The sequence below is a fragment of the Vanacampus margaritifer genome, chromosome 16 (assembly GCF_051991255.1).
Source record: "Vanacampus margaritifer isolate UIUO_Vmar chromosome 16, RoL_Vmar_1.0, whole genome shotgun sequence".
NCBI lineage: Eukaryota > Metazoa > Chordata > Actinopteri > Syngnathiformes > Syngnathidae > Vanacampus > Vanacampus margaritifer.
In genome coordinates this window covers 21,428,706-21,455,449 of record NC_135447.1, presented here as the reverse complement: position 1 = coordinate 21,455,449, position 26,744 = coordinate 21,428,706, and positions in this window count along the sequence as shown.

Below are 26,744 nucleotides of genomic sequence, written 5' to 3'. Positions count from 1 at the left end.
AAACGCATTTAAAGCAATAAAAAGTTCATTTTGGCTCTCACACCTAAACTAAACGTTGTAGACTCAAAATTTTTGTTGTATTCAGTGTATTCTAGCATCCTGAAGATGATTCCAGCATTAATTTCATCGTGCTTATGCTCATTTTGAAGATTTTGACATTTTCACCTTAAGTGTACAATCAGGGGCTGAAAACGCGTTTAAAGCAATAAAAAGTTCATTTTGGCTCTCACACCTAAACTAAACATTGTAGACTCAAAATTTTTGCTGTATTTAGTGTATTCTAGCATCCTGAAGATGATTCCAGCATTAATTTCATCGTGCTTATGCTCATTTTGAAGATTTTGACATTTTAACCTAAAGTGCACAATCAGGCTGAAAACGCATTTAAAGCAATAAAAAGTTCATTTTGGCTTACACACCTAAAATAAACGTTGTAGACTCAAAATGTTTGCTGTATTCAGTGTATTCTAGCATCCTGAAGATGATTCCAGCATTAATTTCATTGTGCTTATGCTCATTTTGAAGATTTTGACATTTTCACCTTAAGTGTACAATCAGGGGCTGAAAACGCGTTTAAAGCAATAAAAAGTTCATTTTGGCTCTCACACCTAAACTAAACGTTGTAGATTCAAAATTTTTGCTGTATTTAGTGTATTCTAGCATCCTGAAGATGATTCCAGCATTAATTTCATTGTGCTTATGCTCATTTTTAAGATTTTGACATTTTCACCTAAAGTGCACAATCAGGCTGAAAACGCATTTAAAGCAATAAAAAGTTCATTTTGGCTCTCACACCTAAACTAAACGTTGTAGACTCAAAATTTTTGCTGTATATAGTGTATTCTAGCATCCTGAAGATGATTCCAGCATTAATTTCATTGTGCTTATGCTCATTTTTAAGATTTTGACATTTTCACCTTAAGTGTACAATCAGGGGCTGAAAACGCGTTTAAAGCAATAAAAAGTTCATTTTGGCTCTCACACCTAAACTAAACGTTGTAGACTCAAAATTTTTGCTGTATTTAGTGTATTCTAGCATCCTGAAAAAGATTCCAGCATTAATTTCATCGTGCTTATGCTCATTTTGAAGATTTTGACATTTTAACCTAAAGTGCACAATCAGGCTGAAAACGCATTTAAAGCAATAAAAAGTTCATTTTGGCTCACACACCTAAAATAAACGTTGTAGACTCAAAATTTTTGCTGTATTCAGTGTATTCTAGCATCCTGAAGATGATTCCAGCATTAATTTCATTGTGCTTATGCTCATTTTGAAGATTTTGACATTTTCACCTTAAGTGTACAATCAGGGGCTGAAAACGCGTTTAAAGCAATAAAAAATTCATTTTGGCTCTCACACCTAAACTAAACGTTGTAGACTCAAAATTTTTGCTGTATTTAGTGTATTCTAGCATCCTGAAGATGATTCCAGCATTAATTTCATTGTGCTTATGCTCATTTTGAAGATTTTGATATTTTCACCTAATGTGCACAATCAGGCTGAAAACGCATTTAAAGCAATAAAAAGTTAATTTTGGCTCTCACACCTAAACTAAACGTTGTAGACTCAAAATTTTTGCTGTATTTAGTGTATTTTAGCATCCTGAAGATGATTCCAGCATTAATTTCATTGTGCTTATGCTCATTTTTAAGATTTTGACATTTTCACCTTAAGTGTACAATCAGGGGCTGAAAATGCGTTTAAAGCAATAAAAAGTTCATTTTGGCTCTCACACCTAAACTAAACGTTGTAGACTCAAAATTTTTGCTGTATTCAGTGTATTCTAGCATCCTGAAGATGATTCCAGCATTAATTTCATTGTGCTTATGCTCATTTTTAAGATTTTGACATTTTCACCTTAAGTGTACAATCAGGGGCTGAAAACGCGTTTAAAGCAATAAAAAGTTCATTTTGGCTCTCACACCTAAACTAAACGTTGTAGACTCAAAATTTTTGCTGTATTTAGTGTATTCTAGCATCCTGAAGATGATTCCAGCATTAATTTCATCGTGCTTATGCTCATTTTGAAGATTTTGACATTTTAACCTAAAGTGCACAATCAGGCTGAAAACGCATTTAAAGCAATAAAAAGTTCATTTTGGCTCACACACCTAAAATAAACGTTGTAGACTCAAAATTTTTGCTGTATTCAGTGTATTCTAGCATCCTGAAGATGATTCCAGCATTAATTTCATTGTGCTTATGCTCATTTTGAAGATTTTGACATTTTCACCTTAAGTGTACAATCAGGGGCTGAAAACGCGTTCAAAGCAATAAAAAGTTCATTTTGGCTCTCACACCTAAACTAAACGTTGTAGACTCAAAATTTTTGCTGTATTTAGTGTATTCTAGCATCCTGAAGATGATTCCAGCATTAATTTCATTGTGCTTATGCTCATTTTTAAGATTTTGACATTTTCACCTAAAGTGCACAATCAGGCTGAAAACGCATTTAAAGCAATAAAAAGTTCATTTTGGCTCTCACACCTAAACTAAACGTTGTAGACTCAAAATTTTTGCTGTATTTAGTGTATTCTAGCATCCTGAAGATGATTCCAGCATTAATTTCATTGTGCTTATGCTCATTTTGAAGATTTTGACATTTTCACCTTAAGTGTACAATCAGGGGCTGAAAACGCGTTTAAAGCAATAAAAAGTTCATTTTGGCTCTCACACCTAAACCAAACGTTGTAGACTCAAAATTTTTGCTGTATTTAGTGTATTCTAGCATCCTGAAGATGATTCCAGCATTAATTTCATTGTGCTTATGCTCATTTTTAAGATTTTGACATTTTCACCTAAAGTGCACAATCAGGCTGAAAACGCATTTAAAGCAATAAAAAGTTCATTTTGGCTCTCACACCTAAACTAAACGTTGTAGACTCAAAATTTTTGCTGTATTTAGTGTATTTTAGCATCCTGAAGATGATTCCAGCATTAATTTCATTGTGCTTATGCTCATTTTTAAGATTTTGACATTTTCACCTTAAGTGTACAATCAGGGGCTGAAAACGCGTTTAAAGCAATAAAAAGTTCATTTTGGCTCTCACACCTAAACTAAAGTTGTAGACTCAAAATTTTTGCTGTATTTAGTGTATTCTAGCATCCTGGAGTTGATTCCAGCATTAATTTCATCGTGCTTATGCTCATTTTGAAGATTTTGACATTTTAACCTAAAGTGCACAATCAGGCTGAAAACGCATTTAAAGCAATAAAAAGTTCATTTTGGCTCACACACCTAAAATAAACGTTGTAGACTCAAAATTTTTGCTGTATTCAGTGTATTCTAGCATCCTGAAGATGATTCTAGCATTAATTTCATTGTGCTTATGCTCATTTTTAAGATTTTGACATTTTCACCTTAAGTGTACAATCAGGGGCTGAAAACGCGTTTAAAGCAATAAAAAGTTCATTTTGGCTCTCACACCTCAACTAAACGTTGTAGACTCAAAATTTTTGCTGTATTTAGTGTATTCTAGCATCCTGAAGATGATTCCAGCATTAATTTCATCGTGCTTATGCTCATTTTGAAGATTTTGACATTTTAACCTAAAGTGCACAATCAGGCTGAAAACGCATTTAAAGCAATAAAAAGTTCATTTTGGCTCACACACCTAAAATAAACGTTGTAGACTCAAAATTTTTGCTGTATTTAGTGTATTCTAGCATCCTGAAGATGATTCCAGCATTACTTTCATTGTGCTTATGCTCATTTTGAAGATTTTGACATTTTCACCTTAAGTGTACAATCAGGGGCTGAAAACGCGTTTAAAGCAATAAAAAGTTCATTTTGGCTGTCACACCTAAACTAAACGTTGTAGACTCAAAATTTTTGCTGTATTCAGTGTATTCTAGCATCCTGAAGATGATTGCAACATTAATTTCATTGTGCTTATGCTCATTTTTAAGATTTTGACATTTTCACCTAAAGTGCACAATCAGGCTGAAAACGCATTTAAAGCAATAAAAAGTTCATTTTGGCTCTCACACCTAAACTAAACGTTGTAGACTCAAAATTTTTGCTGTATTTAGTGTATTTTAGCATCCTGAAGATGATTCCAGCATTAATTTCATTGTGCTTATGCTCATTTTTAAGATTTTGACATTTTCACCTTAAGTGTACAATCAGGGGCTGAAAACGCGTTTAAAGCAATAAAAAGTTCATTTTGGCTCTCACACCTAAACTAAACGTTGTAGACTCAAAATTTTTGCTGTATTTAGTGTATTCTAGCATCCTGGAGATGATTCCAGCATTAATTTCATCGTGCTTATGCTCATTTTGAAGATTTTGACATTTTAACCTAAAGTGCACAATCAGGCTGAAAACGTATTTAAAGCAATAAAAAGTTCATTTTGGCTCACACACCTAAAATAAACGTTGTAGACTCAAAATTTTTGCTGTATTCAGTGTATTCTAGCATCCTGAAGATGATTCTAGCATTAATTTCATTGTGCTTATGGTCATTTTTAAGATTTTGACATTTTCACCTTAAGTGTACAATCAGGGTCTGAAAACGCGTTTAAAGCAATAAAAAGTTCATTTTGGCTCTCACACCTCAACTAAACGTTGTAGACTCAAAATTTTTGCTGTATTTAGTGTATTCTAGCATCCTGAAGATGATTCCAGCATTAATTTCATCGTGCTTATGCTCATTTTGAAGATTTTGACATTTTAACCTAAAGTGCACAATCAGGCTGAAAACGCATTTAAAGCAATAAAAAGTTCATTTTGGCTCACACACCTAAAATAAACGTTGTAGACTCAAAATTTTTGCTGTATTCAGTGTATTCTAGCATCCTGAAGATGATTCCAGCATTACTTTCATTGTGCTTATGCTCATTTTGAAGATTTTGACATTTTCACCTTAAGTGTACAATCAGGGGCTGAAAACGCGTTTAAAGCAATAAAAAGTTCATTTTGGCTGTCACACCTAAACTAAACGTTGTAGACTCAAAATTTTTGCTGTATTTAGTGTATTCTAGCATCCTGAAGATGATTCCAGCATTAATTTCATTGTGCTTATGCTCATTTTTAAGATTTTGACATTTTCACCTAAAGTGCACAATCAGGCTGAAAACGCATTTAAAGCAATAAAAAGTTCATTTTGGCTCTCACACCTAAACTAAACGTTGTAGACTCAAAATTTTTGCTGTATTTAGTGTATTTTAGCATCCTGAAGATGATTCCAGCATTAATTTCATTGTGCTTATGCTCATTTTTAAGATTTTGACATTTTCACCTTAAGTGTTCAATCAGGGGCTGAAAACGCGTTTAAAGCAATAAAAAGTTCATTTTGACTCTCACACCTAAACTAAACGTTGTAGACTCAAAATTTTTGCTGTATTCAGTGTATTCTAGCATCCTGAAGATGATTCCAGCATTAATTTCATCGTGCTTATGCTCATTTTGAAGATTTTGACATTTTAACCTAAAGTGCACAATCAGGCTGAAAACGCATTTAAAGCAATAAAAAGTTCATTTTGGCTCTCACACCTAAACTAAACGTTGTAGACTCAAAATTTTTGCTGTATTTAGTGTATTCTAGCATCCTGGAGATGATTCCAGCATTAATTTCATCGTGCTTATGCTCATTTTGAAGATTTTGACATTTTAACCTAAAGTGCACAATCAGGCTGAAAACGCATTTAAAGCAATAAAAAGTTCATTTTGGCTCACACACCTAAAATAAACGTTGTAGACTCAAAATTTTTGCTGTATTCAGTGTATTCTAGCATCCTGAAGATGATTCTAGCATTAATTTCATTGTGCTTATGCTCATTTTTAAGATTTTGACATTTTCACCTTAAGTGTACAATCAGGGGCTGAAAACGCGTTTAAAGCAATAAAAAGTTCATTTTGGCTCTCACACCTAAACTAAACGTTGTAGACTCAAAATTTTTGCTGTATTTAGTGTATTCTAGCATCCTGAAGATGATTCCAGCATTAATTTCATTGTGCTTATGCTCATTTTGAAGATTTTGACATTTTCACCTTAAGTGTACAATCAGGGGCTGAAAACGCGTTTAAAGCAATAAAAAGTTCATTTTGGCTCTCACACCTAAACTAAACGTTGTAGACGCAAATTTTTTGCTGTATTTAGTGTATTCTAGCATCCTGAAGATGATTCCAGCATTAATTTCATTGTGCTTATGCTCATTTTTAAGATTTTGACATTTTCACCTAAAGTGCACAATCAGGCTGAAAACGCATTTAAAGCAATAAAAAGTTCATTTTGGCTCTCACACCTAAACTAAACGTTGTAGACTCAAAATTTTTGCTGTATTTAGTGTATTTTAGCATCCTGAAGATGATTCCAGCATTAATTTCATTGAGCTTATGCTCATTTTTAAGATTTTGACATTTTCACCTTAAGTGTACAATCAGGGGCTGAAAACGCGTTTAAAGCAATAAAAAGTTCATTTTGGCTTTCACACCTAAAATAAACGTTGTAGACTCAAAATTTTTGCTGTATTTAGTGTATTCTAGCATCCTGAAGATGATTCCAGCATTAATTTCATTGTGCTTATGCTCATTTTGAAGATTTTGACATTTTCACCTTAAGTGTACAATCAGGGGCTGAAAACGCGTTTAAAGCAATAAAAAGTTCATTTTGGCTTTCACACCTAAACTAAACGTTGTAGACTCAAAATTTTTGCTGTATTTAGTGTATTCTAGCATCCTGAAGATGATTCCAGCATTAATTTCATTGTGCTTATGCTCATTTTTAAGATTTTGACATTTTCACCTAAAGTGCACATTCAGGCTGAAAACGCATTTAAAGCAATAAAAAGTTCATTTTGGCTCTCACTCCTAAACTAAACGTTGTAGACTCAAAATTTTTGCTGTATTTAGTGTATTTTAGCATCCTGAAGATGATTCCAGCATTAATTTCATTGTGCTTATGCTCATTTTTAAGATTTTGACATTTTCACCTTAAGTGTACAATCAGGGGCTGAAAACGCGTTTAAAGCAATAAAAAGTTCATTTTGGCTCTCACACCTAAACTAAACGTTGTAGACTCAAAATTTTTGCTGTATTTAGTGTATTCTAGCATCCTGAAAAAGATTCCAGCATTAATTTCATCGTGCTTATGCTCATTTTGAAGATTTTGACATTTTAACCTAAAGTGCACAATCAGGCTGAAAACGCATTTAAAGCAATAAAAAGTTCATTTTGGCTCACACACCTAAAATAAACGTTGTAGACTCAAAATTTTTGCTGTATTCAGTGTATTCTAGCATCCTGAAGATGATTCCAGCATTAATTTCATTGTGCTTATGCTCATTTTGAAGATTTTGACATTTTCACCTTAAGTGTACAATCAGGGGCTGAAAACGCGTTTAAAGCAATAAAAAGTTCATTTTGGCTCTCACACCTAAACTAAACGTTGTAGACTCAAAATTTTTGCTGTATTTAGTGTATTCTAGCATCCTGAAGATGATTCCAGCATTAATTTCATTGTGCTTATGCTCATTTTTAAGATTTTGACATTTTCACCTAAAGTGCACAATCAGGCTGAAAACGCATTTAAAGCAATAAAAAGTTCATTTTGGCTCTCACACCTAAACTAAACGTTGTAGACTCAAAATTTTTGATGTATTTAGTGTATTCTAGCATCCTGAAGATGATTCCAGCATTAATTTCATTGTGCTTATGCTCATTTTGAAGATTTTGACATTTTCACCTTAAGTGTACAATCAGGGGCTGAAAACGCGTTTAAAGCAATAAAAAGTTCATTTTGGCTTTCACACCTAAACTAAACGTTGTAGACGCAAATTTTTTGCTGTATTTAGTGTATTCTAGCATCCTGAAGATGATTCCAGCATTAATTTCATTGTGCTTATGCTCATTTTTAAGATTTTGACATTTTCACCTAAAGTGCACAATCAGGCTGAAAACGCATTTAAAGCAATAAAAAGTTCATTTTGGCTCTCACACCTAAACTAAACGTTGTAGACTCAAAATTTTTGCTGTATTCAGTGTATTCTAGCATCCTGAAGATGATTCCAGCATTAATTTCATTGTGCTTATGCTCATTTTGAAGATTTTGACATTTTCACCTAAAGTGCACAATCAGTGGCTGAAAACGCGTTTAAAGCAATAAAAAGTTCATTTTGGCTCACACACCTAAAATAAACGTTGTAGACTCAAAATGTTTGCTGTATTCAGTGTATTCTAGCATCCTGAAGATGATTCCAGCATTAATTTCATTGTGCTTATGCTCATTTTGAAGATTTTGACATTTTCACCTTAAGTGTACAATCAGGGGCTGAAAACGCGTTTAAAGCAATAAAAAATTCATTTTGGCTCTCACACCTAAACTAAACGTTGTAGACTCAAAATTTTTGCTGTATTTAGTGTATTCTAGCATCCTGAAGATGATTCCAGCATTAATTTCATTGTGCTTATGCTCATTTTGAAGATTTTGATATTTTCACCTAATGTGCACAATCAGGCTGAAAACGCATTTAAAGCAATAAAAAGTTAATTTTGGCTCTCACACCTAAACTAAACGTTGTAGACTCAAAATTTTTGCTGTATTTAGTGTATTTTAGCATCCTGAAGATGATTCCAGCATTAATTTCATTGTGCTTATGCTCATTTTTAAGATTTTGACATTTTCACCTTAAGTGTACAATCAGGGGCTGAAAATGCGTTTAAAGCAATAAAAAGTTCATTTTGGCTCTCACACCTAAACTAAACGTTGTAGACTCAAAATTTTTGCTGTATTCAGTGTATTCTAGCATCCTGAAGATGATTCCAGCATTAATTTCATTGTGCTTATGCTCATTTTTAAGATTTTGACATTTTCACCTTAAGTGTACAATCAGGGGCTGAAAACGCGTTTAAAGCAATAAAAAGTTCATTTTGGCTCTCACACCTAAACTAAACGTTGTAGACTCAAAATTTTTGCTGTATTTAGTGTATTCTAGCATCCTGAAGATGATTCCAGCATTAATTTCATCGTGCTTATGCTCATTTTGAAGATTTTGACATTTTAACCTAAAGTGCACAATCAGGCTGAAAACGCATTTAAAGCAATAAAAAGTTCATTTTGGCTCACACACCTAAAATAAACGTTGTAGACTCAAAATTTTTGCTGTATTCAGTGTATTCTAGCATCCTGAAGATGATTCCAGCATTAATTTCATTGTGCTTATGCTCATTTTGAAGATTTTGACATTTTCACCTTAAGTGTACAATCAGGGGCTGAAAACGCGTTCAAAGCAATAAAAAGTTCATTTTGGCTCTCACACCTAAACTAAACGTTGTAGACTCAAAATTTTTGCTGTATTTAGTGTATTCTAGCATCCTGAAGATGATTCCAGCATTAATTTCATTGTGCTTATGCTCATTTTTAAGATTTTGACATTTTCACCTAAAGTGCACAATCAGGCTGAAAACGCATTTAAAGCAATAAAAAGTTCATTTTGGCTCTCACACCTAAACTAAACGTTGTAGACTCAAAATTTTTGCTGTATTTAGTGTATTCTAGCATCCTGAAGATGATTCCAGCATTAATTTCATTGTGCTTATGCTCATTTTGAAGATTTTGACATTTTCACCTTAAGTGTACAATCAGGGGCTGAAAACGCGTTTAAAGCAATAAAAAGTTCATTTTGGCTCTCACACCTAAACCAAACGTTGTAGACTCAAAATTTTTGCTGTATTTAGTGTATTCTAGCATCCTGAAGATGATTCCAGCATTAATTTCATTGTGCTTATGCTCATTTTTAAGATTTTGACATTTTCACCTAAAGTGCACAATCAGGCTGAAAACGCATTTAAAGCAATAAAAAGTTCATTTTGGCTCTCACACCTAAACTAAACGTTGTAGACTCAAAATTTTTGCTGTATTTAGTGTATTTTAGCATCCTGAAGATGATTCCAGCATTAATTTCATTGTGCTTATGCTCATTTTTAAGATTTTGACATTTTCACCTTAAGTGTACAATCAGGGGCTGAAAACGCGTTTAAAGCAATAAAAAGTTCATTTTGGCTCTCACACCTAAACTAAACGTTGTAGACTCAAAATTTTTGCTGTATTTAGTGTATTCTAGCATCCTGGAGATGATTCCAGCATTAATTTCATCGTGCTTATGCTCATTTTGAAGATTTTGACATTTTAACCTAAAGTGCACAATCAGGCTGAAAACGTATTTAAAGCAATAAAAAGTTCATTTTGGCTCACACACCTAAAATAAACGTTGTAGACTCAAAATTTTTGCTGTATTCAGTGTATTCTAGCATCCTGAAGATGATTCTAGCATTAATTTCATTGTGCTTATGCTCATTTTTAAGATTTTGACATTTTCACCTTAAGTGTACAATCAGGGTCTGAAAACGCGTTTAAAGCAATAAAAAGTTCATTTTGGCTCTCACACCTCAACTAAACGTTGTAGACTCAAAATTTTTGCTGTATTTAGTGTATTCTAGCATCCTGAAGATGATTCCAGCATTAATTTCATCGTGCTTATGCTCATTTTGAAGATTTTGACATTTTAACCTAAAGTGCACAATCAGGCTGAAAACGCATTTAAAGCAATAAAAAGTTCATTTTGGCTCACACACCTAAAATAAACGTTGTAGACTCAAAATTTTTGCTGTATTCAGTGTATTCTAGCATCCTGAAGATGATTCCAGCATTACTTTCATTGTGCTTATGCTCATTTTGAAGATTTTGACATTTTCACCTTAAGTGTACAATCAGGGGCTGAAAACGCGTTTAAAGCAATAAAAAGTTCATTTTGGCTGTCACACCTAAACTAAACGTTGTAGACTCAAAATTTTTGCTGTATTTAGTGTATTCTAGCATCCTGAAGATGATTCCAGCATTAATTTCATTGTGCTTATGCTCATTTTTAAGATTTTGACATTTTCACCTAAAGTGCACAATCAGGCTGAAAACGCATTTAAAGCAATAAAAAGTTCATTTTGGCTCTCACACCTAAACTAAACGTTGTAGACTCAAAATTTTTGCTGTATTTAGTGTATTTTAGCATCCTGAAGATGATTCCAGCATTAATTTCATTGTGCTTATGCTCATTTTTAAGATTTTGACATTTTCACCTTAAGTGTTCAATCAGGGGCTGAAAACGCGTTTAAAGCAATAAAAAGTTCATTTTGACTCTCACACCTAAACTAAACGTTGTAGACTCAAAATTTTTGCTGTATTCAGTGTATTCTAGCATCCTGAAGATGATTCCAGCATTAATTTCATCGTGCTTATGCTCATTTTGAAGATTTTGACATTTTAACCTAAAGTGCACAATCAGGCTGAAAACGCATTTAAAGCAATAAAAAGTTCATTTTGGCTCTCACACCTAAACTAAACGTTGTAGACTCAAAATTTTTGCTGTATTTAGTGTATTCTAGCATCCTGGAGATGATTCCAGCATTAATTTCATCGTGCTTATGCTCATTTTGAAGATTTTGACATTTTAACCTAAAGTGCACAATCAGGCTGAAAACGCATTTAAAGCAATAAAAAGTTCATTTTGGCTCACACACCTAAAATAAACGTTGTAGACTCAAAATTTTTGCTGTATTCAGTGTATTCTAGCATCCTGAAGATGATTCTAGCATTAATTTCATTGTGCTTATGCTCATTTTTAAGATTTTGACATTTTCACCTTAAGTGTACAATCAGGGGCTGAAAACGCGTTTAAAGCAATAAAAAGTTCATTTTGGCTCTCACACCTCAACTAAACGTTGTAGACTCAAAATTTTTGCTGTATTTAGTGTATTCTAGCATCCTGAAGATGATTCCAGCATTAATTTCATCGTGCTTATGCTCATTTTGAAGATTTTGACATTTTAACCTAAAGTGCACAATCAGGCTGAAAACGCATTTAAAGCAATAAAAAGTTCATTTTGGCTCACACACCTAAAATAAACGTTGTAGACTCAAAATTTTTGCTGTATTCAGTGTATTCTAGCATCCTGAAGATGATTCCAGCATTAATTTCATTGTGCTTATGCTCATTTTGAAGATTTTGACATTTTCACCTTAAGTGTACAATCAGGGGCTGAAAACGCGTTTAAAGCAATAAAAAGTTCATTTTGGCTGTCACACCTAAACTAAACGTTGTAGACTCAAAATTTTTGCTGTATTTAGTGTATTCTAGCATCCTGAAGATGATTCCAGCATTAATTTCATTGTGCTTATGCTCATTTTTAAGATTTTGACATTTTCACCTAAAGTGCACAATCAGGCTGAAAACGCATTTAAAGCAATAAAAAGTTCATTTTGGCTCTCACACCTAAACTAAACGTTGTAGACTCAAAATTTTTGCTGTATTTAGTGTATTTTAGCATCCTGAAGATGATTCCAGCATTAATTTCATTGTGCTTATGCTCATTTTTAAGATTTTGACATTTTCACCTTAAGTGTTCAATCAGGGGCTGAAAACGCGTTTAAAGCAATAAAAAGTTCATTTTGACTCTCACACCTAAACTAAACGTTGTAGACTCAAAATTTTTGCTGTATTCAGTGTATTCTAGCATCCTGAAGATGATTCCAGCATTAATTTCATCGTGCTTATGCTCATTTTGAAGATTTTGACATTTTCACCTAAAGTGCACAATCAGGCTGAAAACGCATTTAAAGGAATAAAAAGTTCATTTTGGCTCACACACCTAAAATAAACGTTGTAGACTCAAATTTTTGCTGTATTTAGTGTATTCTAGCATCCTGAAGATGATTCCAGCATTAATTTCATTGTCCTTATGCTCATTTTGAAGATTTTGACATTTTCACCTTAAGTGTACAATCAGGGGCTGAAAACGCGTTTAAAGCAATAAAAAGTTCATTTTGGCTCTCACACCTAAACTAAACGTTGTAGACTCAAAATTTTTGCTGTATTCAGTGTATTCTAGCATCCTGAAGATGATTCCAGCATTAATTTCATCGTGCTTATGCTCATTTTGAAGATTTTGACATTTTCACCTAAAGTGCACAATCAGGCTGAAAACGCATTTAAAGCAATAAAAAGTTCATTTTGGCTCACACACCTAAAATAAACTTTGTAGACTCAAACTTTTTGCTGTATTTAGTGTATTCTAGAATCCTGAAGATGATTCCAGCATTAATTTCAGTGTGCTTATGCTCATTTTGAAGATTTTGACATTTTCACCTTAAGTGTACAATCAGGGGCTGAAAACGCGTTTAAAGCAATAAAAAGTTCATTTTGGCTCTCACACCTAAACCAAACGTTGTAGACTCAAATTTTTTGCTGTATTTAGTGTATTCTAGCATCCTGAAGATGATTCCAGCATTAATTTCATTGTGCTTATGCTCATTTTTAAGATTTTGACATTTTCACCTTAAGTGTACAATCAGGGGCTGAAAACGCGTTTAAAGCAATAAAAAGTTCATTTTGGCTCTCACACCTAAACTAAACGTTGTAGACTCAAAATTTTTGCTGTATTTAGTGTATTCTAGCATCCTGAAGATGATTCCAGCATTAATTTCATCGTGCTTATGCTCATTTTGAAGATTTTGACATTTTAACCTAAAGTGCACAATCAGGCTGAAAACGCATTTAAAGCAATAAAAAGTTCATTTTGGCTCACACACCTAAAATAAACGTTGTAGACTCAAAATTTTTGCTGTATTCAGTGTATTCTAGCATCCTGAAGATGATTCCAGCATTAATTTCATTGTGCTTATGCTCATTTTGAAGATTTTGACATTTTCACCTTAAGTGTACAATCAGGGGCTGAAAACGCGTTTAAAGCAATAAAAAGTTCATTTTGGCTCTCACACCTAAACTAAACGTTGTAGACTCAAAATTTTTGCTGTATTTAGTGTATTCTAGCATCCTGAAGATGATTCCAGCATTAATTTCATTGTGCTTATGCTCATTTTTAAGTTTTTGACATTTTCACCTAAAGTGCACAATCAGGCTGAAAACGCATTTAAAGCAATAAAAAGTTCATTTTGGCTCTCACACCTAAACTAAACGTTGTAGACTCAAAATTTTTGCTGTATTTAGTGTATTCTAGCATCCTGAAGATGATTCCAGCATTAATTTCATTGTGCTTATGCTCATTTTGAAGATTTTGACATTTTCACCTTTAGTGTACAATCAGGGGCTGAAAACGCGTTTAAAGCAATAAAAAGTTCATTTTGGCTCTCACACCTAAACTAAACGTTGTAGACTCAAAATTTTTGCTGTATTTAGTGTATTCTAGCATCCTGAAGATGATTCCAGCATTAATTTCATTGTGCTTATGCTCATTTTTAAGATTTTGACATTTTCACCTAAAGTGCACAATCAGGCTGAAAACGCATTTAAAGCAATAAAAAGTTCATTTTGGCTCTCACACCTAAACTAAACGTTGTAGACTCAAAATTTTTGCTGTATTTAGTGTTTTTTAGCATCCTGAAGATGATTCCAGCATTAATTTCATTGTGCGTATGCTCATTTTTAAGATTTTGACATTTTCACCTTAAGTGTACAATCAGGGGCTGAAAACGCGTTTAAAGCAATAAAAAGTTCATTTTGGCTCTCACACCTAAACTAAACGTTGTAGACTCAAAATTTTTGCTGTATTTAGTGTATTCTAGCATCCTGAAGATGATTCCAGCATTAATTTCATTGTGCTTATGCTCATTTTGAAGATTTTGACATTTTCACCTTAAGTGTACAATCAGGGGCTGAAAACGCGTTTAAAGCAATAAAAAGTTCATTTTGGCTCTCACACCTAAACTAAACGTTGTAGACTCAAAATTTTTGCTGTATTTAGTGTATTCTAGCATCCTGAAGATGATTCCAGCATTAATTTCATTGTGCTTATGCTCATTTTTAAGATTTTGACATTTTCACCTAAAGTGCACAATCAGGCTGAAAACGCATTTAAAGCAATAAAAAGTTCATTTTGGCTCTCACACCTAAACTAAACGTTGTAGACTCAAAATTTTTGCTGTATTTAGTGTATTCTAGCATCCTGAAGATGATTCCAGCATTAATTTCATTGTGCTTATGCTCATTTTGAAGATTTTGACATTTTCACCTTAAGTGTACAATCAGGGGCTGAAAATGCGTTTAAAGCAATAAAAAGTTCATTTTGGCTCTCACACCTCAACTAAACGTTGTAGACTCAAAATTTTTGCTGTATTTAGTGTATTCTAGCATCCTGAAGATGATTCCAGCATTAATTTCATCGTGCTTATGCTCATTTTGAAGATTTTGACATTTTAACCTAAAGTGCACAATCAGGCTGAAAACGCATTTAAAGCAATAAAAAGTTCATTTTGGCTCACACACCTAAAATAAACGTTGTAGACTCAAAAATTTTGCTGTATTCAGTGTATTCTAGCATCCTGAAGATGATTCCAGCATTAATTTCATTGTGCTTATGCTCATTTTGAAGATTTTGACATTTTCACCTTAAGTGTACAATCAGGGGCTGAAAACGCGTTTAAAGCAATAAAAAGTTCATTTCTGCTGTCATACCTAAACTAAACGTTGTAGACTCAAAATTTTTGCTGTATTTAGTGTATTCTAGCATCCTGAAGATGATTCCAGCATTAATTTCATTGTGCTTATGCTCATTTTTAAGATTTTGACATTTTCACCTAAAGTGCACAATCAGGCTGAAAACGCATTTAAAGCAATAAAAAGTTCATTTTGGCTCTCACACCTCAACTAAACGTTGTAGACTCAAAATTTTTGCTGTATTTAGTGTATTCTAGCATCCTGAAGATGATTCCAGCATTAATTTCATTGTGCTTATGCTCATTTTGAAGATTTTGACATTTTCACCTTTAGTGTACAATCAGGGGCTGAAAACGCGTTTAAAGCAATAAAAAGTTCATTTTGGCTCTCACACCTAAACTAAACGTTGTAGACTCAAAATTTTTGCTGTATTTAGTGTATTCTAGCATCCTGAAGATGATTCCAGCATTAATTTCATTGTGCTTATGCTCATTTTTAAGATTTTGACATTTTCACCTAAAGTGCACAATCAGGCTGAAAACGCATTTAAAGCAATAAAAAGTTCATTTTGGCTCTCACACCTAAACTAAACGTTGTAGACTCAAAATTTTTGCTGTATTTAGTGTTTTTTAGCATCCTGAAGATGATTCCAGCATTAATTTCATTGTGCGTATGCTCATTTTTAAGATTTTGACATTTTCACCTTAAGTGTACAATCAGGGGCTGAAAACGCGTTTAAAGCAATAAAAAGTTCATTTTGGCTCTCACACCTAAACTAAACGTTGTAGACTCAAAATTTTTGCTGTATTTAGTGTATTCTAGCATCCTGAAGATGATTCCAGCATTAATTTCATTGTGCTTATGCTCATTTTGAAGATTTTGACATTTTCACCTTAAGTGTACAATCAGGGGCTGAAAACGCGTTTAAAGCAATAAAAAGTTCATTTTGGCTCTCACACCTAAACTAAACGTTGTAGACTCAAAATTTTTGCTGTATTTAGTGTATTCTAGCATCCTGAAGATGATTCCAGCATTAATTTCATTGTGCTTATGCTCATTTTTAAGATTTTGACATTTTCACCTAAAGTGCACAATCAGGCTGAAAACGCATTTAAAGCAATAAAAAGTTCATTTTGGCTCTCACACCTAAACTAAACGTTGTAGACTCAAAATTTTTGCTGTATTTAGTGTATTCTAGCATCCTGAAGATGATTCCAGCATTAATTTCATTGTGCTTATGCTCATTTTTAAGATTTTGACATTTTCACCTTAAGTGTTCAATCAGGGGCTGAAAACGCGTTTAAAGCAATAAAAAGTTCATTTTGACTCTCACACCTAAACTAAACGTTGTAGACTCAAAATTTTTGCTGTATTCAGTGTATTCTAGCATCCTGAAGATGATTCCAGCATTAATTTCATCGTGCTTATGCTCATTTTGAAGATTTTGACATTTTCACCTAAAGTGCACAATCAGGCTGAAAACGCATTTAAAGGAATAAAAAGTTCATTTTGGCTCACACACCTAAAATAAACGTTGTAGACTCAAATTTTTGCTGTATTTAGTGTATTCTAGCATCCTGAAGATGATTCCAGCATTAATTTCATTGTCCTTATGCTCATTTTGAAGATTTTGACATTTTCACCTTAAGTGTACAATCAGGGGCTGAAAACGCGTTTAAAGCAATAAAAAGTTCATTTTGGCTCTCACACCTAAACTAAACGTTGCAGACTCAAAATTTTTGCTGTATTCAGTGTATTCTAGCATCCTAAAGATGATTCCAGCATTAATTTCATCGTGCTTATGCTCATTTTGAAGATTTTGACATTTTCACCTAAAGTGCACAATCAGGCTGAAAACGCATTTAAAGCAATAAAAAGTTCATTTTGGCTCACACACCTAAAATAAACTTTGTAGACTCAAAATTTTTGCTGTATTTAGTGTATTCTAGAATCCTGAAGATGATTCCAGCATTAATTTCATTGTGCTTATGCTCATTTTGAAGATTTTGACATTTTCACCTTAAGTGTACAATCAGGGGCTGAAAACGCGTTTAAAGCAATAAAAGTTCATTTTGGCTCTCACACCTAAACTAAACGTTGTAGACTCAAAATTTTTGCTGTATTTATTGTATTCTAGCATCCTGAAGATAATTCCAGCATTAATTTCATTGTGCCTATGCTCATTTTGAAGATTTTGACATTTTCACCTTAAGTGTACAATCAGGGGCTGAAAACGCGTTTAAAGCAATAAAAAGTTCATTTCTGCTGTCATACCTAAACTAAACGTTGTAGACTCAAAATTTTTGCTGTATTTAGTGTATTCTAGCATCCTGAAGATGATTCCAGCATTAATTTCATTGTGCTTATGCTCATTTTTAAGATTTTGACATTTTCACCTAAAGTGCACAATCAGGCTGAAAACGCATTTAAAGCAATAAAAAGTTCATTTTGGCTCTCACACCTAAACTAAACGTTGTAGACTCAAAATTTTTGCTGTATTTAGTGTATTTTAGCATCCTGAAGATGATTCCAGCATTAATTTCATTGTGCTTATGCTCATTTTTAAGATTTTGACATTTTCACCTTAAGTGTTCAATCAGGGGCTGAAAACGCGTTTAAAGCAATAAAAAGTTCATTTTGACTCTCACACCTAAACTAAACGTTGTAGACTCAAAATTTTTGCTGTATTCAGTGTATTCTAGCATCCTGAAGATGATTCCAGCATTAATTTCATCGTGCTTATGCTCATTTTGAAGATTTTGACATTTTCACCTAAAGTGCACAATCAGGCTGAAAACGCATTTAAAGGAATAAAAAGTTCATTTTGGCTCACACACCTAAAATAAACGTTGTAGACTCAAATTTTTGCTGTATTTAGTGTATTCTAGCATCCTGAAGATGATTCCAGCATTAATTTCATTGTCCTTATGCTCATTTTGAAGATTTTGACATTTTCACCTTAAGTGTACAATCAGGGGCTGAAAACGCGTTTAAAGCAATAAAAAGTTCATTTTGGCTCTCACACCTAAACTAAACGTTGCAGACTCAAAATTTTTGCTGTATTCAGTGTATTCTAGCATCCTAAAGATGATTCCAGCATTAATTTCATCGTGCTTATGCTCATTTTGAAGATTTTGACATTTTCACCTAAAGTGCACAATCAGGCTGAAAACGCATTTAAAGCAATAAAAAGTTCATTTTGGCTCACACACCTAAAATAAACTTTGTAGACTCAAAATTTTTGCTGTATTTAGTGTATTCTAGAATCCTGAAGATGATTCCAGCATTAATTTCATTGTGCTTATGCTCATTTTGAAGATTTTGACATTTTCACCTTAAGTGTACAATCAGGGGCTGAAAACGCGTTTAAAGCAATAAAAGTTCATTTTGGCTCTCACACCTAAACTAAACGTTGTAGACTCAAAATTTTTGGTGTATTTATTGTATTCTAGCATCCTGAAGATGATTCCAGCATTAATTTCATTGTGCCTATGCTCATTTTTAAGATTTTGACATTTTCACCTAAAGTGCACAATCAGGCTGAAAACGCATTTAAAGCAATAAAAAGTTCATTTTGGCTCTCACACCTAAACTAAACGTTGTAGACTCAAAATTTTTGTTGTATTCAGTGTATTCTAGCATCCTGAAGATGATTCCAGCATTAATTTCATCGTGCTTATGCTCATTTTGAAGATTTTGACATTTTCACCTTAAGTGTACAATCAGGGGCTGAAAACGCGTTTAAAGCAATAAAAAGTTCATTTTGGCTCTCACACCTAAACTAAACATTGTAGACTCAAAATTTTTGCTGTATTTAGTGTATTCTAGCATCCTGAAGATGATTCCAGCATTAATTTCATCGTGCTTATGCTCATTTTGAAGATTTTGACATTTTAACCTAAAGTGCACAATCAGGCTGAAAACGCATTTAAAGCAATAAAAAGTTCATTTTGGCTTACACACCTAAAATAAACGTTGTAGACTCAAAATGTTTGCTGTATTCAGTGTATTCTAGCATCCTGAAGATGATTCCAGCATTAATTTCATTGTGCTTATGCTCATTTTGAAGATTTTGACATTTTCACCTTAAGTGTACAATCAGGGGCTGAAAACGCGTTTAAAGCAATAAAAAGTTCATTTTGGCTCTCACACCTAAACTAAACGTTGTAGATTCAAAATTTTTGCTGTATTTAGTGTATTCTAGCATCCTGAAGATGATTCCAGCATTAATTTCATTGTGCTTATGCTCATTTTTAAGATTTTGACATTTTCACCTAAAGTGCACAATCAGGCTGAAAACGCATTTAAAGCAATAAAAAGTTCATTTTGGCTCTCACACCTAAACTAAACGTTGTAGACTCAAAATTTTTGCTGTATTTAGTGTATTTTAGCATCCTGAAGATGATTCCAGCATTAATTTCATTGTGCTTATGCTCATTTTTAAGATTTTGACATTTTCACCTTAAGTGTACAATCAGGGGCTGAAAACGCGTTTAAAGCAATAAAAAGTTCATTTTGGCTCTCACACCTAAACTAAACGTTGCAGACTCAAAATTTTTGCTGTATTCAGTGTATTCTAGCATCCTAAAGATGATTCCAGCATTAATTTCATCGTGCTTATGCTCATTTTGAAGATTTTGACATTTTCACCTAAAGTGCACAATCAGGCTGAAAACGCATTTAAAGCAATAAAAAGTTCATTTTGGCTCACACACCTAAAATAAACTTTGTAGACTCAAAATTTTTGCTGTATTTAGTGTATTCTAGAATCCTGAAGATGATTCCAGCATTAATTTCATTGTGCTTATGCTCATTTTGAAGATTTTGACATTTTCACCTTAAGTGTACAATCAGGGGCTGAAAACGCGTTTAAAGCAATAAAAGTTCATTTTGGCTCTCACACCTAAACTAAACGTTGTAGACTCAAAATTTTTGCTGTATTTATTGTATTCTAGCATCCTGAAGATGATTCCAGCATTAATTTCATTGTGCCTATGCTCATTTTGAAGATTTTGACATTTTCACCTTAAGTGTACAATCAGGGGCTGAAAACGCGTTTAAAGCAATAAAAAGTTCATTTCTGCTGTCATACCTAAACTAAACGTTGTAGACTCAAAATTTTTGCTGTATTTAGTGTATTCTAGCATCCTGAAGATGATTCCAGCATTAATTTCATTGTGCTTATGCTCATTTTTAAGATTTTGACATTTTCACCTAAAGTGCACAATCAGGCTGAAAACGCATTTAAAGCAATAAAAAGTTCATTTTGGCTCTCACACCTAAACTAAACGTTGTAGACTCAAAATTTTTGCTGTATTTAGTGTATTTTAGCATCCTGAAGATGATTCCAGCATTAATTTCATTGTGCTTATGCTCATTTTTAAGATTTTGACATTTTCACCTTAAGTGTTCAATCAGGGGCTGAAAACGCGTTTAAAGCAATAAAAAGTTCATTTTGACTCTCACACCTAAACTAAACGTTGTAGACTCAAAATTTTTGCTGTATTCAGTGTATTCTAGCATCCTGAAGATGATTCCAGCATTAATTTCATCGTGCTTATGCTCATTTTGAAGATTTTGACATTTTCACCTAAAGTGCACAATCAGGCTGAAAACGCATTTAAAGGAATAAAAAGTTCATTTTGGCTCACACACCTAAAATAAACGTTGTAGACTCAAATTTTTGCTGTATTTAGTGTATTCTAGCATCCTGAAGATGATTCCAGCATTAATTTCATTGTCCTTATGCTCATTTTGAAGATTTTGACATTTTCACCTTAAGTGTACAATCAGGGGCTGAAAACGCGTTTAAAGCAATAAAAAGTTCATTTTGGCTCTCACACCTAAACTAAACGTTGCAGACTCAAAATTTTTGCTGTATTCAGTGTATTCTAGCATCCTAAAGATGATTCCAGCATTAATTTCATCGTGCTTATGCTCATTTTGAAGATTTTGACATTTTCACCTAAAGTGCACAATCAGGCTGAAAACGCATTTAAAGCAATAAAAAGTTCATTTTGGCTCACACACCTAAAATAAACTTTGTAGACTCAAAATTTTTGCTGTATTTAGTGTATTCTAGAATCCTGAAGATGATTCCAGCATTAATTTCATTGTGCTTATGCTCATTTTGAAGATTTTGACATTTTCACCTTAAGTGTACAATCAGGGGCTGAAAACGCGTTTAAAGCAATAAAAGTTCATTTTGGCTCTCACACCTAAACTAAACGTTGTAGACTCAAAATTTTTGCTGTATTTATTGTATTCTAGCATCCTGAAGATGATTCCAGCATTAATTTCATTGTGCCTATGCTCATTTTTAAGATTTTGACATTTTCACCTAAAGTGCACAATCAGGCTGAAAACGCATTTAAAGCAATAAAAAGTTCATTTTGGCTCTCACACCTAAACTAAACGTTGTAGACTCAAAATTTTTGTTGTATTCAGTGTATTCTAGCATCCTGAAGATGATTCCAGCATTAATTTCATCGTGCTTATGCTCATTTTGAAGATTTTGACATTTTCACCTTAAGTGTACAATCAGGGGCTGAAAACGCGTTTAAAGCAATAAAAAGTTCATTTTGGCTCTCACACCTAAACTAAACATTGTAGACTCAAAATTTTTGCTGTATTTAGTGTATTCTAGCATCCTGAAGATGATTCCAGCATTAATTTCATCGTGCTTATGCTCATTTTGAAGATTTTGACATTTTCACCTTAAGTGTACAATCAGGGGCTGAAAACGCGTTTAAAGCAATAAAAAGTTCATTTCTGCTGTCATACCTAAACTAAACGTTGTAGACTCAAAATTTTTGCTGTATTTAGTGTATTCTAGCATCCTGAAGATGATTCCAGCATTAATTTCATTGTGCTTATGCTCATTTTTAAGATTTTGACATTTTCACCTAAAGTGCACAATCAGGCTGAAAACGCATTTAAAGCAATAAAAAGTTCATTTTGGCTCTCACACCTAAACTAAACGTTGTAGACTCAAAATTTTTGCTGTATTTAGTGTATTTTAGCATCCTGAAGATGATTCCAGCATTAATTTCATTGTGCTTATGCTCATTTTTAAGATTTTGACATTTTCACCTTAAGTGTTCAATCAGGGGCTGAAAACGCGTTTAAAGCAATAAAAAGTTCATTTTGACTCTCACACCTAAACTAAACGTTGTAGACTCAAAATTTTTGCTGTATTCAGTGTATTCTAGCATCCTGAAGATGATTCCAGCATTAATTTCATCGTGCTTATGCTCATTTTGAAGATTTTGACATTTTCACCTAAAGTGCACAATCAGGCTGAAAACGCATTTAAAGGAATAAAAAGTTCATTTTGGCTCACACACCTAAAATAAACGTTGTAGACTCAAATTTTTGCTGTATTTAGTGTATTCTAGCATCCTGAAGATGATTCCAGCATTAATTTCATTGTCCTTATGCTCATTTTGAAGATTTTGACATTTTCACCTTAAGTGTACAATCAGGGGCTGAAAACGCGTTTAAAGCAATAAAAAGTTCATTTTGGCTCTCACACCTAAACTAAACGTTGCAGACTCAAAATTTTTGCTGTATTCAGTGTATTCTAGCATCCTAAAGATGATTCCAGCATTAATTTCATCGTGCTTATGCTCATTTTGAAGATTTTGACATTTTCACCTAAAGTGCACAATCAGGCTGAAAACGCATTTAAAGCAATAAAAAGTTCATTTTGGCTCACACACCTAAAATAAACTTTGTAGACTCAAAATTTTTGCTGTATTTAGTGTATTCTAGAATCCTGAAGATGATTCCAGCATTAATTTCATTGTGCTTATGCTCATTTTGAAGATTTTGACATTTTCACCTTAAGTGTACAATCAGGGGCTGAAAACGCGTTTAAAGCAATAAAAGTTCATTTTGGCTCTCACACCTAAACTAAACGTTGTAGACTCAAAATTTTTGCTGTATTTATTGTATTCTAGCATCCTGAAGATGATTCCAGCATTAATTTCATTGTGCCTATGCTCATTTTTAAGATTTTGACATTTTCACCTAAAGTGCACAATCAGGCTGAAAACGCATTTAAAGCAATAAAAAGTTCATTTTGGCTCTCACACCTAAACTAAACGTTGTAGACTCAAAATTTTTGTTGTATTCAGTGTATTCTAGCATCCTGAAGATGATTCCAGCATTAATTTCATCGTGCTTATGCTCATTTTGAAGATTTTGACATTTTCACCTTAAGTGTACAATCAGGGGCTGAAAACGCGTTTAAAGCAATAAAAAGTTCATTTTGGCTCTCACACCTAAACTAAACATTGTAGACTCAAAATTTTTGCTGTATTTAGTGTATTCTAGCATCCTGAAGATGATTCCAGCATTAATTTCATCGTGCTTATGCTCATTTTGAAGATTTTGACATTTTAACCTAAAGTGCACAATCAGGCTGAAAACGCATTTAAAGCAATAAAAAGTTCATTTTGGCTCTCACACCTAAACTAAACGTTGTAGACTCAAAATTTTTGCTGTATTTAGTGTATTTTAGCATCCTGAAGATGATTCCAGCATTAATTTCATTGTGCTTATGCTCATTTTTAAGATTTTGACATTTTCACCTTAAGTGTTCAATCAGGGGCTGAAAACGCGTTTAAAGCAATAAAAAGTTCATTTTGACTCTCACACCTAAACTAAACGTTGTAGACTCAAAATTTTTGCTGTATTCAGTGTATTCTAGCATCCTGAAGATGATTCCAGCATTAATTTCATCGTGCTTATGCTCATTTTGAAGATTTTGACATTTTCACCTAAAGTGCACAATCAGGCTGAAAACGCATTTAAAGGAATAAAAAGTTCATTTTGGCTCACACACCTAAAATAAACGTTGTAGACTCAAATTTTTGCTGTATTTAGTGTATTCTAGCATCCTGAAGATGATTCCAGCATTAATTTCATTGTCCTTATGCTCATTTTGAAGATTTTGACATTTTCACCTTAAGTGTACAATCAGGGGCTGAAAACGCGTTTAAAGCAATAAAAAGTTCATTTTGGCTCTCACACCTAAACTAAACGTTGTAGACTCAAAATTTTTGCTGTATTCAGTGTATTCTAGCATCCTGAAGATGATTCCAGCATTAATTTCATCGTGCTTATGCTCATTTTGAAGATTTTGACATTTTCACCTAAAGTGCACAATCAGGCTGAAAACGCATTTAAAGCAATAAAAAGTTCATTTTGGCTCACACACCTAAAATAAACTTTGTAGACTCAAAATTTTTGCTGTATTTAGTGTATTCTAGAATCCTGAAGATGATTCCAGCATTAATTTCATTGTGCTTATGCTCATTTTGAAGATTTTGACATTTTCACCTTAAGTGTACAATCAGGGGCTGAAAACGCGTTTAAAGCAATAAAAAGTTCATTTTGGCTCTCACACCTAAACCAAACGTTGTAGACTCAAATTTTTTGCTGTATTTAGTGTATTCTAGCATCCTGAAGATGATTCCAGCATTAATTTCATTGTGCTTATGCTCATTTTTAAGATTTTGACATTTTCACCTTAAGTGTACAATCAGGGGCTGAAAACGCGTTTAAAGCAATAAAAAGTTCATTTTGGCTCTCACACCTAAACTAAACGTTGTAGACTCAAAATTTTTGCTGTATTTAGTGTATTCTAGCATCCTGAAGATGATTCCAGCATTAATTTCATCGTGCTTATGCTCATTTTGAAGATTTTGACATTTTAACCTAAAGTGCACAATCAGGCTGAAAACGCATTTAAAGCAATAAAAAGTTCATTTTGGCTCACACACCTAAAATAAACGTTGTAGACTCAAAATTTTTGCTGTATTCAGTGTATTCTAGCATCCTGAAGATGATTCCAGCATTAATTTCATTGTGCTTATGCTCATTTTGAAGATTTTGACATTTTCACCTTAAGTGTACAATCAGGGGCTGAAAACGCGTTTAAAGCAATAAAAAGTTCATTTTGGCTCTCACACCTAAACTAAACGTTGTAGACTCAAAATTTTTGCTGTATTTAGTGTATTCTAGCATCCTGAAGATGATTCCAGCATTAATTTCATTGTGCTTATGCTCATTTTTAAGTTTTTGACATTTTCACCTAAAGTGCACAATCAGGCTGAAAACGCATTTAAAGCAATAAAAAGTTCATTTTGGCTCTCACACCTAAACTAAACGTTGTAGACTCAAAATTTTTGCTGTATTTAGTGTATTCTAGCATCCTGAAGATGATTCCAGCATTAATTTCATTGTGCTTATGCTCATTTTTAAGATTTTGACATTTTCACCTAAAGTGCACAATCAGGGGCTGAAAACGCGTTTAAAGCAATAAAAAGTTCATTTCTGCTGTCATACCTAAACTAAACGTTGTAGACTCAAAATTTTTGCTGTATTTAGTGTATTCTAGCATCCTGAAGATGATTCCAGCATTAATTTCATTGTGCTTATGCTCATTTTTAAGATTTTGACATTTTCACCTAAAGTGCACAATCAGGCTGAAAACGCATTTAAAGCAATAAAAAGTTCATTTTGGCTCTCACACCTAAACTAAACGTTGTAGACTCAAAATTTTTGCTGTATTTAGTGTATTCTAGCATCCTGAAGATGATTCCAGCATTAATTTCATTGTGCTTATGCTCATTTTTAAGTTTTTGACATTTTCACCTAAAGTGCACAATCAGGCTGAAAACGCATTTAAAGCAATAAAAAGTTCATTTTGGCTCTCACACCTAAACTAAACGTTGTAGACTCAAAATTTTTGCTGTATTTAGTGTATTCTAGCATCCTGAAGATGATTCCAGCATTAATTTCATTGTGCTTATGCTCATTTTGAAGATTTTGACATTTTCACCTTTAGTGTACAATCAGGGGCTGAAAACGCGTTTAAAGCAATAAAAAGTTCATTTTGGCTCTCACACCTAAACTAAACGTTGTAGACTCAAAATTTTTGCTGTATTTAGTGTATTCTAGCATCCTGAAGATGATTCCAGCATTAATTTCATTGTGCTTATGCTCATTTTTAAGATTTTGACATTTTCACCTAAAGTGCACAATCAGGCTGAAAACGCATTTAAAGCAATAAAAAGTTCATTTTGGCTCTCACACCTAAACTAAACGTTGTAGACTCAAAATTTTTGCTGTATTTAGTGTTTTTTAGCATCCTGAAGATGATTCCAGCATTAATTTCATTGTGCGTATGCTCATTTTTAAGATTTTGACATTTTCACCTTAAGTGTACAATCAGGGGCTGAAAACGCGTTTAAAGCAATAAAAAGTTCATTTTGGCTCTCACACCTAAACT